The 8932-nt window shown below is 57.2% G+C and overlaps 1 long non-coding RNA gene across 1 annotated transcript; it reads left to right on the top strand.

The window, feature by feature from the left end:
• The first annotated feature begins 5166 nt into the window (after window positions 1-5166).
• On the top strand, window positions 5167-6946 carry LOC121169358. The gene is made up of 3 exons (XR_005885843.1): window positions 5167-5533; window positions 6290-6452; window positions 6621-6946. It is a non-coding gene; the product is annotated as an uncharacterized LOC121169358 (long non-coding RNA).
• The last annotated feature ends 1986 nt before the right edge of the window (window positions 6947-8932 follow it).

Below are 8932 nucleotides of genomic sequence, written 5' to 3'. Positions count from 1 at the left end.
CGTGACGCGCCCGCTCGGCGACCGGACGCCGCTCCTGGGCATGCGCGCCGCGACCCCGCCGGCCCGCCTCTGCTGCCCACCAGGGCCTCGCCCACCAGGGCCCGCCCACCAGGGCCCGCCCACCAGAGCCCCGCCCATCAGGCCCCGCCCGCCGGGCCCCGCCCACCAGGGCCGGCTCCCGCCTCTGCGCCGTCACTGCGCCGCCAGGCCCGCCACCCAGTCCAGCGCAACAAAGCGCCCCCACGTCCGCCTGCGGGCCCTGCGCCCACAGTAGCGGCCGCCATTGCCGACGCAGCCCACAAACGCGGCCACACTCCCCATCAGCCACCGCACGCACGCCCCCGGAAGCGACGCACCGCGACTGGCAGGAACGGCCCGCCGCTGTTGCTATGGCTCCGGGGGCGGGGCCTCGGCCGCCCGCTGAGCTCACAATCGCCGTTCCCCTTCCGGGTAGCCCCGCGGGCTTCCGGGTGGGCTCCCTGGTGGGCTTCCGGGTGGGCTCCCTGGTGGGCTTCCGGGTGGGCTCCCTGCGCGGCCCCCGCGGCTCTCGGCTGGCCCTTGGTCCTGCCCGAGCCCCGCGGAGGGTGGACCTGGGCGGCCTCAGCCGAAACGGGCGCCCTGCGGCCGGCCGCTCACCACCCTTGTCCTCGCCCGGTGAAACTTTGGCCACGCGGGGGCAGTGTGGGACCGCAGATGCCCGCCGCTCCGCTCGGCCTCCGCCCCTCGCGTTTGAAAAAAACCTCCCGAGACTCAAAAACACACGCAGAGTCAGAAGGCTTAAACAGGCGCTGCTTTTAAACTGCTGCTGCAGGCTGCGAGCGAGAGCACACCGGACACGTCTAAGGTTTATTAAGGAGTCTTTATTAACCAAGCTTGGTGATAACACAGCATGATAGCAAATCACAAGTCCGTGCGGCAATCCAACGAATCGTAATCCAATGAATCGTAATTCCCGAAGGAACAAATGCTCATTACGCTCAAGTCCATCCGTTAAGCTGAAGACCTATGTCCCAGCTCCCCCAACAATGTGAGTTATCCTAAGAGACATGCAGAGAACAACACGAACACACTTACAAAGAGGTGAGCATTGAGGTGAGCTTCATTTTTTGTGAGCTTCCAGTAAGGAATACAGCACTTACAGATTTAATGAAAAAATAAAAACAATAAACAGTTGCACATACTAAGCCCACCTGGCAGCAGAGCTAGAGAAACCGGACAAGTGAGAAAGTTCACAGGTTCTTGTCTTAAATTCACTTTCACTATACACTTGTAGCTCATCAGACGAGCTGAACTCACAAGCACAGGTACTAACTGCAGAAGGAGGCAGAGAAGATTGCATGACCCTTGCTCTGGCAGGACAAATTCCTGAAGCCTTCCATTGTGCAGTAGGCAGTAGGGAAGTGGTTACACGACAGCGCAATACCATCCCCTCTCAGGTGATAGGTGAGTCACAGGTGGGCAGAAGCGAATACCCAAGTTTGTGGGCTAAGGAGTTGATTAGTGCTGTTGGGATGGGCAGGAACAGGAACTGGGCTTGTAGCTAAAAACACCTAGACTAATTGGGCTCCTCTGCATCCAATATCCTGACTAAATTACGACGTGGGGGAAGTGGTTGAGGATGGAATTATTATTCCTTTGTTGTCAGGACCCACCTTCAGGACAGAGGGTAGGGGACGCAGCCACATTTCATTTGCCCACTATCAGTGGGTGCTGGCTATCACTGGCTGCACCCCATAACCAAACCAGCCTGGCAACAACAACTGTCGCTTTTAAAATTTGTTTTGAACTCATATCTCCAAATATGAAAAGCCCATATTTTTACACTATTCATCTGAAATAAGACCATGCAGAGCGAGTCTGCATGTACACCGATTGCTTCTCCCCTTCAGGTTTGCTACATGACACACAATTGAGTAGACTGTACTTGGTTGAGGAATGTCATGCTTACGAACAACTTGCAGCACAGCTTATATTTTTTTTTTTAAGATTTATTTATTTATTTGAAAGTCAGATATACAGAGAGGAGGAGAAACAGAGAGGCAGATCCTCCATCTGATGATTCACTCTCCAAGTGAGCATAACAGCCAGTGCTATGCCAATCTGAAGCCAGGATCCAGGAATTTCTTCCAGGTCTCCCACATGGGTGCAGGGTCCCAAGGCTTTGGGCTGTCCTCAACTGCTTTCCCAGGCCACAAACAGGGAGCTGGATGGGAAGTGGAGCTGCTGGGATTGGAACCGGTGCCCATATGGGATCCCGACGCGTTCAAGGTGAGGACTTCAGCTGCTAGGCCACTGCGCCGGGCCCCAGCACAACTTATATTCTAAGTGTAACTCACTTTGCAAATATGCTTCTCCGTTGTATTTGAGAGGTGTATGGAACCCAAAGTTTTAGCCAGGCCATTTGGCTCACCTACCGCCCAACTAGGCCCAGAGGAGTGTCCCAGCATTGCCAGCTCCACAGGGCTGCGAAAGAAGACACCACCCATTCATTTAAGATTTAACTTTCATCCTCAAAATTTGACTTTTTCTCCTAACAAAAATGAATATGCTTAGGGCCTTGAATGTGCTTTGCTGGCCTTGGTTTGAGAAAAGTAGCGTCTCCTGGGAGATTTGACCGTGGAAGCCATGAACAGTTCTGTGGTACCCAGAGTTTCTTGGTGATTGTATAGTCCAGGCGCTTGGTGTGCTAGGTGGGACTGATGCATTTCTTGACCCACGCGGTACTAGTTGCTACACATTTTTCTGACCCAAGAAAAATTAGCAACAATATTTATAGTCTGACATTGAAGAGACAGTTGACATTAGTACGTGTCAAATATGTAGTTGAGTTTACAAAAGACTCTCCTGCATTATTACTGCTCAGGACAGCGTGTTCCTGTAGCCCTGCCCCGTCCAGGAGCGCCACAGTATGTCAGTAGAGGCTGTCTTTTACACAATAGCAGGTGCTTTTCCTCCTGTGACCAGGAGAGAACTGAAAGAAATTGCAGAGATGACTCAGCAGAAGATCTTAGTCCACTGCAGGTTGATAGTGTTGATTTGTGGGATCCACAGTATTTCCTTAAAAACACACACAGAATGCAAAACCTTTATATAATGAAAAATATAGAAAGTTTGGATGATCCTGTTTGATCACACAAAAGTCCAAAGTGTTTTTGTATTAAGGAGTCTTTATTAACCAAGCTTTGTGATAACAGAGCACACTAGAAATAGCCAAGCACAAGTCCATATGGCAATCCAGGCTGAATGGGGAAAATAAAAAAAGGTCATTAACCTGGTCATTACCCTGAATCCCATCCCTTAAGCTGAAGACCCATGTCCCAGCTGTACAAGTTGTCCTAAGGGACACACAGCAAACGACCTGGGCACACTTACAAAGCTGCAGACATTCACCTTTCCCTGGCTGCTCTGCCCACATTCCATCACTGCTAGGCCTCACCTCTCCTGGAACTCTCAAAGGTACACACATTGAAAATACAAAGCATCTTAGCATGAACAGCTTCACTGTCCTGCCCAAGCATGGAACATGAGATGAGGAACACAGACACAAAGGGGCCATGCAAAGGGCTACCTGTCCTCGGAGTCTGTCCACAGGAAGCCAGAGAGCAAGCGGGCACTTGGGAGCCCAAGAGTCACAGTGCCACAACGACAGAAGAAGGACCAGGAGAGCAAGCCGCCCCCTCTCAGGAGCCTTTCTGGGGCTGGAGAGGGGAGTGGTTACACCACAGTGCAATGCCACCACACCTAAGTGGTGGGCCAGTGGCTTCCAAGCTCCTGACCTTAAACTGCCTACTGCACAATGGAAGGCTTCAGGAATTTGTCCTGCCAGAGCAAGGGTCATGCAATCTTCTCTGCCTCCTTCTGCAGTTAGTACCTGTGCTTGTGAGTTCAGCTCGTCTGATGAGCTACAAGTGTATAGTGAAAGTGAATTTAAGACAAGAACCTGTGAACTTTCTCACTTGTCCGGTTTCTCTAGCTCTGCTGCCAGGTGGGCTTAGTATATGCAACTGTTTATTGTTTTTATTTTTTCATTAAATCTGTAAGTGCTGTATTCCTTACTGGAAGCTCACAAAAAGTGAAGCTCACCTCAATGCTCACCTCTTTGTAAGTGTGTTCGTGTTGTTCTCTGCATGTCTCTTAGGATAACTCACGTTGTTGGGGGAGCTGGGACATAGGTCTTCAGCTTAACGGATGGACTTGAGCGTAATGAGCATTTGTTCCTTCGGGAATTACGATTCATTGGATTACGATTCGTTGGATTGCCGCACGGACTTGTGATTTGCTATCATGCTGTGTTATCACCAAGCTTGGTTAATAAAGACTCCTTAATAAACCTTAGACGTGTCCGGTGTGCTCTCGCTCGCAGCCTGCAGCAGCAGTTTAAAAGCAGCGCCTGTTTAAGCCTTCTGACTCTGCGTGTGTTTTTGAGTCTCGGGAGGTTTTTTTCAAACGCGAGGGGCGGAGGCCGAGCGGAGCGGCGGGCATCTGCGGTCCCACACTGCCCCCGCGTGGCCAAAGTTTCACCGGGCGAGGACAAGGGTGGTGAGCGGCCGGCCGCAGGGCGCCCGTTTCGGCTGAGGCCGCCCAGGTCCACCCTCCGCGGGGCTCGGGCAGGACCAAGGGCCAGCCGAGAGCCGCGGGGGCCGCGCAGGGAGCCCACCCGGAAGCCCACCAGGGAGCCCACCCGGAAGCCCGCGGGGCTACCCGGAAGGGGAACGGCGATTGTGAGCTCAGCGGGCGGCCGAGGCCCCGCCCCCGGAGCCATAGCAACAGCGGCGGGCCGTTCCTGCCAGTCGCGGTGCGTCGCTTCCGGGGGCGTGCGTGCGGTGGCTGATGGGGAGTGTGGCCGCGTTTGTGGGCTGCGTCGGCAATGGCGGCCGCTACTGTGGGCGCAGGGCCCGCAGGCGGATTTGGGGGCGCTTTGTTGCGCTGGACTGGGTGGCGGGCCCGCAGGCGCAGTGACGGCGCAGAGGCGGGAGCCGGCCCTGGTGGGCGGGGCCCGGCGGGCGGGGCTCTGGCGGGCGGGGCCCGATGGGCGGGGCCCTGGTGGGCGGGCCCTGGTGGGCGGGCCCTGGTGGGCGAGGCCCTGGTGGGCAGCAGAGGCGGGCCGGCGGGGTCGCGGCGCGCATGCCCAGGAGCGGCGTCCGGTCGCCGAGCGGGCGCGTCACGTCCGCCTTCAAAGGCTTTGGCGCCAAGTTGCTGCTGCTCGGCGTGGTTGGAAGATGCGGGGCCGGGAGCCTTTGGGAAAAGGGGCGAGCTGTCGGGCGGCCACCCCAAGGAGTGCGTGGCCAGGGTGTGGAGGGAGGCCGCTCGTCCTCCTCTGAATGGGGTGCCTTCCCTGTGGCCTCCCTTCCCGAGGACCCCGTGGTGAAGGAGGGTGTGGCCGAAGCGCCTGTTCCCGTGGTGTGTGTGTGTGCGGAAAGCCGGTGCCATCTTCCTTCCCGGGAGCTGGGCATGAGCCCCCATCGTGCTGTGTGTCCCGGGCCCAGTGAGCAGGACTGCGGTGTCCTGAGGAGTCCCTTGGCTTGCAGTGAAGGTGGGAGTGAGGATGAGCCTGTGATGAATGAGCGGCATCGGAGAGGGAGCGAGTGGGTGCGTGTGGTGTGGTGGGTGTGTGTTGTGTGGTGTGTGTGTAGTGTGGTGGGTGTGTGTTGTGTGGTGGGTGCGTGTTGCTTGGTGGGTACGTGTAGTGTGGTGGGTACGTGTAGTGTGGTGGGTGTGTGTTGTGGTGGGTGCGTGTAGCGTGGTGGGTGCGTGTGGTGCTTGGTGGGTGCGTGTGATGTGGGTGCGTGTGGTGCTTGGTGGGTGCGTGTTGCGTGGTGGGTGCGTGTGGTGTGGTGGGTGCGTGTAGTGTGGTGGGTGTGTGTAGTGTGGTGGGTGCGTGTAGTGTGGTGGGTGCGTGTGGTGTAGTGTGGTGGGTGTAGTGGTGGGTGCGTGTAGTGTGGTGGGTGCGTGTGATGTGGGTGCGTGTAGTGTGGCGGGTGCGTGTTGTGTGGCGGGTGCGTGTTGTGTGGTGGGTGCGTGTAGTGTGCTGGGTGCGTGTAGTGTGCTGGGTGCGTGTTGTGTGGTGGGTGAGTGTAGTGTGGTGGGTGCGTGTGATGTGGGTGCGTATTGTGTGGTGGGTGCGTGTGGTGTGGTGGGTGCGTGTGGTGCTTGGTGGGTGCGTGTAGCGTGGTGGGTGCGTGTTGCATGGTGGGTGCATGTTGTGGTAGCGTTGGGATCGCGGGTCGGCCCGGGTCTGGGTGGGAGGGGAGAAGCTGTGGAGCTGTCAGGAGCTGTGGTTGTTTTGTAGGAGTGGGGTGTGCGCGGTGAAGGGAGATGCGGCAGCTAGGCCTGCAGCGGGGAGGGCCATGGCGCCGAGATCCAGGCCTTGAGCCTCCACGCGGCTCGGAAGGTGCTGGAGCAGCTGCTCTGCGCACCCCGGATCTGAGGCCGACGGAGTGGACGCAGCCAGAGTGAGGTGGGGAGGGAGAGGCTTGGGACTGGCTTGGGGGGCTCGCGGGGCTTGGGGGGCCCAGGAAGCGCCTTCTGGAAGCTCATGGCAACATCGACGTGGAGGTCGAGTTGGTTTTGGGGTGACAAGTTGCAGGTGTGTGTGTGATTTTCCTGGCTTTGTTTTCCAGGGAGGCTGTGAAGGCCTGTGCCCGTGGTCTGCAGTGACATGGGGACGCCCGGCAGGGGTTGCGGGGAGACGGCCACTTGTGCTGGAGGCTGGAAGGAGCGCGGAGCGGATCAGATGGGCTCACCTGCGGCCTTGTGCTTCGCTGTGTGAGTTTGTCTTAAAGGACCCTGTGCGTGTGCTTCAGCCCTGGTAGTTCTTCCCGCGTGCGAGAGTGATGTGCGGGGAGAGAAGGCGTGGGTCAGCAGCGGGGAGGCAGGCCCCCAGTGGAAGGCAGAGGCGCCCCGTGTGCGCGCGTGGGGTGTAGACACGCTCCCGGTGCTCAGCGAGATGCCCTGTGTGCCGCAGCGTGGAAGGAGACCCTGCAGGGTGAGGAAGGCCTGAGTGTCCGGGCTGGCTGCAGCGGCCGCCACTTCCTCTGCTGGCTGTGCGGGGCCGTGGGGAGCAGCACGCGGGGTGCGGAGCAGAGGCTGTGTGGCAGCAGTACCGTCCCTTGCAGTAGTTTGTGCCCTACAGTGGTGCGTGCCGAGCCATCCAGGCCTGCGGGGTTTTGGTGCTTGTCCTGAAGCCGGTCCCCACTGGCTCTGCCCCTCCGGAAGGGGCAGGCAGGGGGAGGGTTGTTCTCTGATTTCCCGTTCTGGGAGTGACTCTTCTGGGCGGTCTCTGTGGCTCTGGCACTGAGTGAAGATTGCTCAGTGGGCACCCTGGCTCTGTCTGCAGCGGTCAAGGTGGAGTTTGGCAGGAGCCACAAGGCCAGGTGGATGGTCTGCTGCGTGGAGGCGTGCCTTCCACTTGGCCGTGTGTCTTCAGCAACCCTGGGCGTCCGCAGGCACTCAGGTAATGCATTTCCTGCCTGGGACCTGTGGGTGCCGCCGTCTGCAGGGGTAGCACCCCTGTGCCCGCTCTGAGGCCATGAGGCTGGCAGAGCCTCAGCCTTGTGCGTGGGTGGTGCGGCCAGAACGGCACCTCTGCCAGAGTGAAGTACCCGGGTCTGCTGTTGTGGGCAGCCAGACCCTCCTGGCTGTCCTCTCAGGCTTCCACGCAGGCCTCCTCCCCTCCTGCCTCTTGGCTGGTGTCCTGCCTTGGACATTCCTTGCCCAGGCACCTCCCCAAGTGCGGAAGTCCCGCGGGGGGCTGTGGTGTCTGCCCCGAAACCTGCACCTGCTGCAATCCGGGTGGCAGGGAGCAGCGTGGAGCTGCTCTCCCAGTGGTTGATGCTGTGGGCCTGAGGGTCATCTGTCACTGGGCCCTGTGTCGTTTTAAAAAGGATTGATGGACGGATTTGAAAGGCAGAGTTTCAGAGAGAGAGAGAGAGGCAAGGAAAGGCTGAGGGAGAGGTCTTCCATGTGTTCCTTCACTCCCCAGATGGCTGCCATAGGCCGGCTGACAGTGGGCGCCAGAAGCTTCTGGGTCTCCCACACGGGTCCCAGGGCCCACGCATTTGGGCCATTGTCCACTGTTTTTCCAGGTTCAGCAGCAGCGACCACATAGGAACTGGAGCAGCCGGAGTTCAGACTGGCACCCACGTGGGATGCTGGCCGTGTGGCTGGCGTCTTTACCCACTGTGCCGCTGTGCCAGTGCTGCTTTCTGTGTCAGGACGGTCTGTGTGAGCTCCTGTGGGAGCTGATGTAGAATCTGACAGCTGGCTGCTTGCCTGCCCCTAGCGCTCTGTTCCAGGCCTGGCCCGTTCCCCGAGTGTGCGGATTGGTCCCAGGCTGTGTCCGTGCCTCACTGTCTTTTGGCCATTCTCCATGATCAGCTCTGTAGCCTCAGACTGTTGATGTACAGCCTTTGTTCTATTCCTATACCCAGTGTTTTGTCGTGTTCATTGACCCTTGGGTGTGCATGCTGCTGAGTCCCCGCTACTCCTCTTGGTTGCCCGCCCCATACCTCTCCCTCCTACCTCAATGCACAGTAGCCATTTTTCTTGCTTTTGGGTGCAGTCCTTGAATACACTTGCTTCTTCACTTCTTTGCCTGTCTGTTGCAACCAGAATGTTACCTCTCCAAAAGCTAGTTTGATTGTCATTGTTTTTAGTGTTTGTCTCTTCCCCAATTTTTCTTCATGGTGCTTGTCTTTTTTTTTTTTTTTTTTTTTTGTGCTCCCTAAATCTACAGAATGAGTTCGAACATATAATTGATGGCATCTGGCTTGATTTATGTATTTTCTGTCCCATTGAAGAATGAGAAACAATTTTACTAGCTTTGTGTTTTTTTCCCGAAATTCTCATTATCTGCGTAAAGTAGTATAATAGCTCCCTGTGAGCAGTTAGGTGTCCATCTCTGCGAGTTCTGGCAGTTAGACAGATCCACATA

This window comes from Ochotona curzoniae, unplaced genomic scaffold (assembly GCF_017591425.1).
Source record: "Ochotona curzoniae isolate NIBS_2020 unplaced genomic scaffold, NIBS_Ocur_1.0 scaffold_1852, whole genome shotgun sequence".
NCBI classification, from domain to species: Eukaryota; Metazoa; Chordata; class Mammalia; order Lagomorpha; family Ochotonidae; genus Ochotona; species Ochotona curzoniae.
Note: the sequence above shows the minus strand (reverse complement) of the source record. Positions and strands in the feature narration are given on the sequence as shown.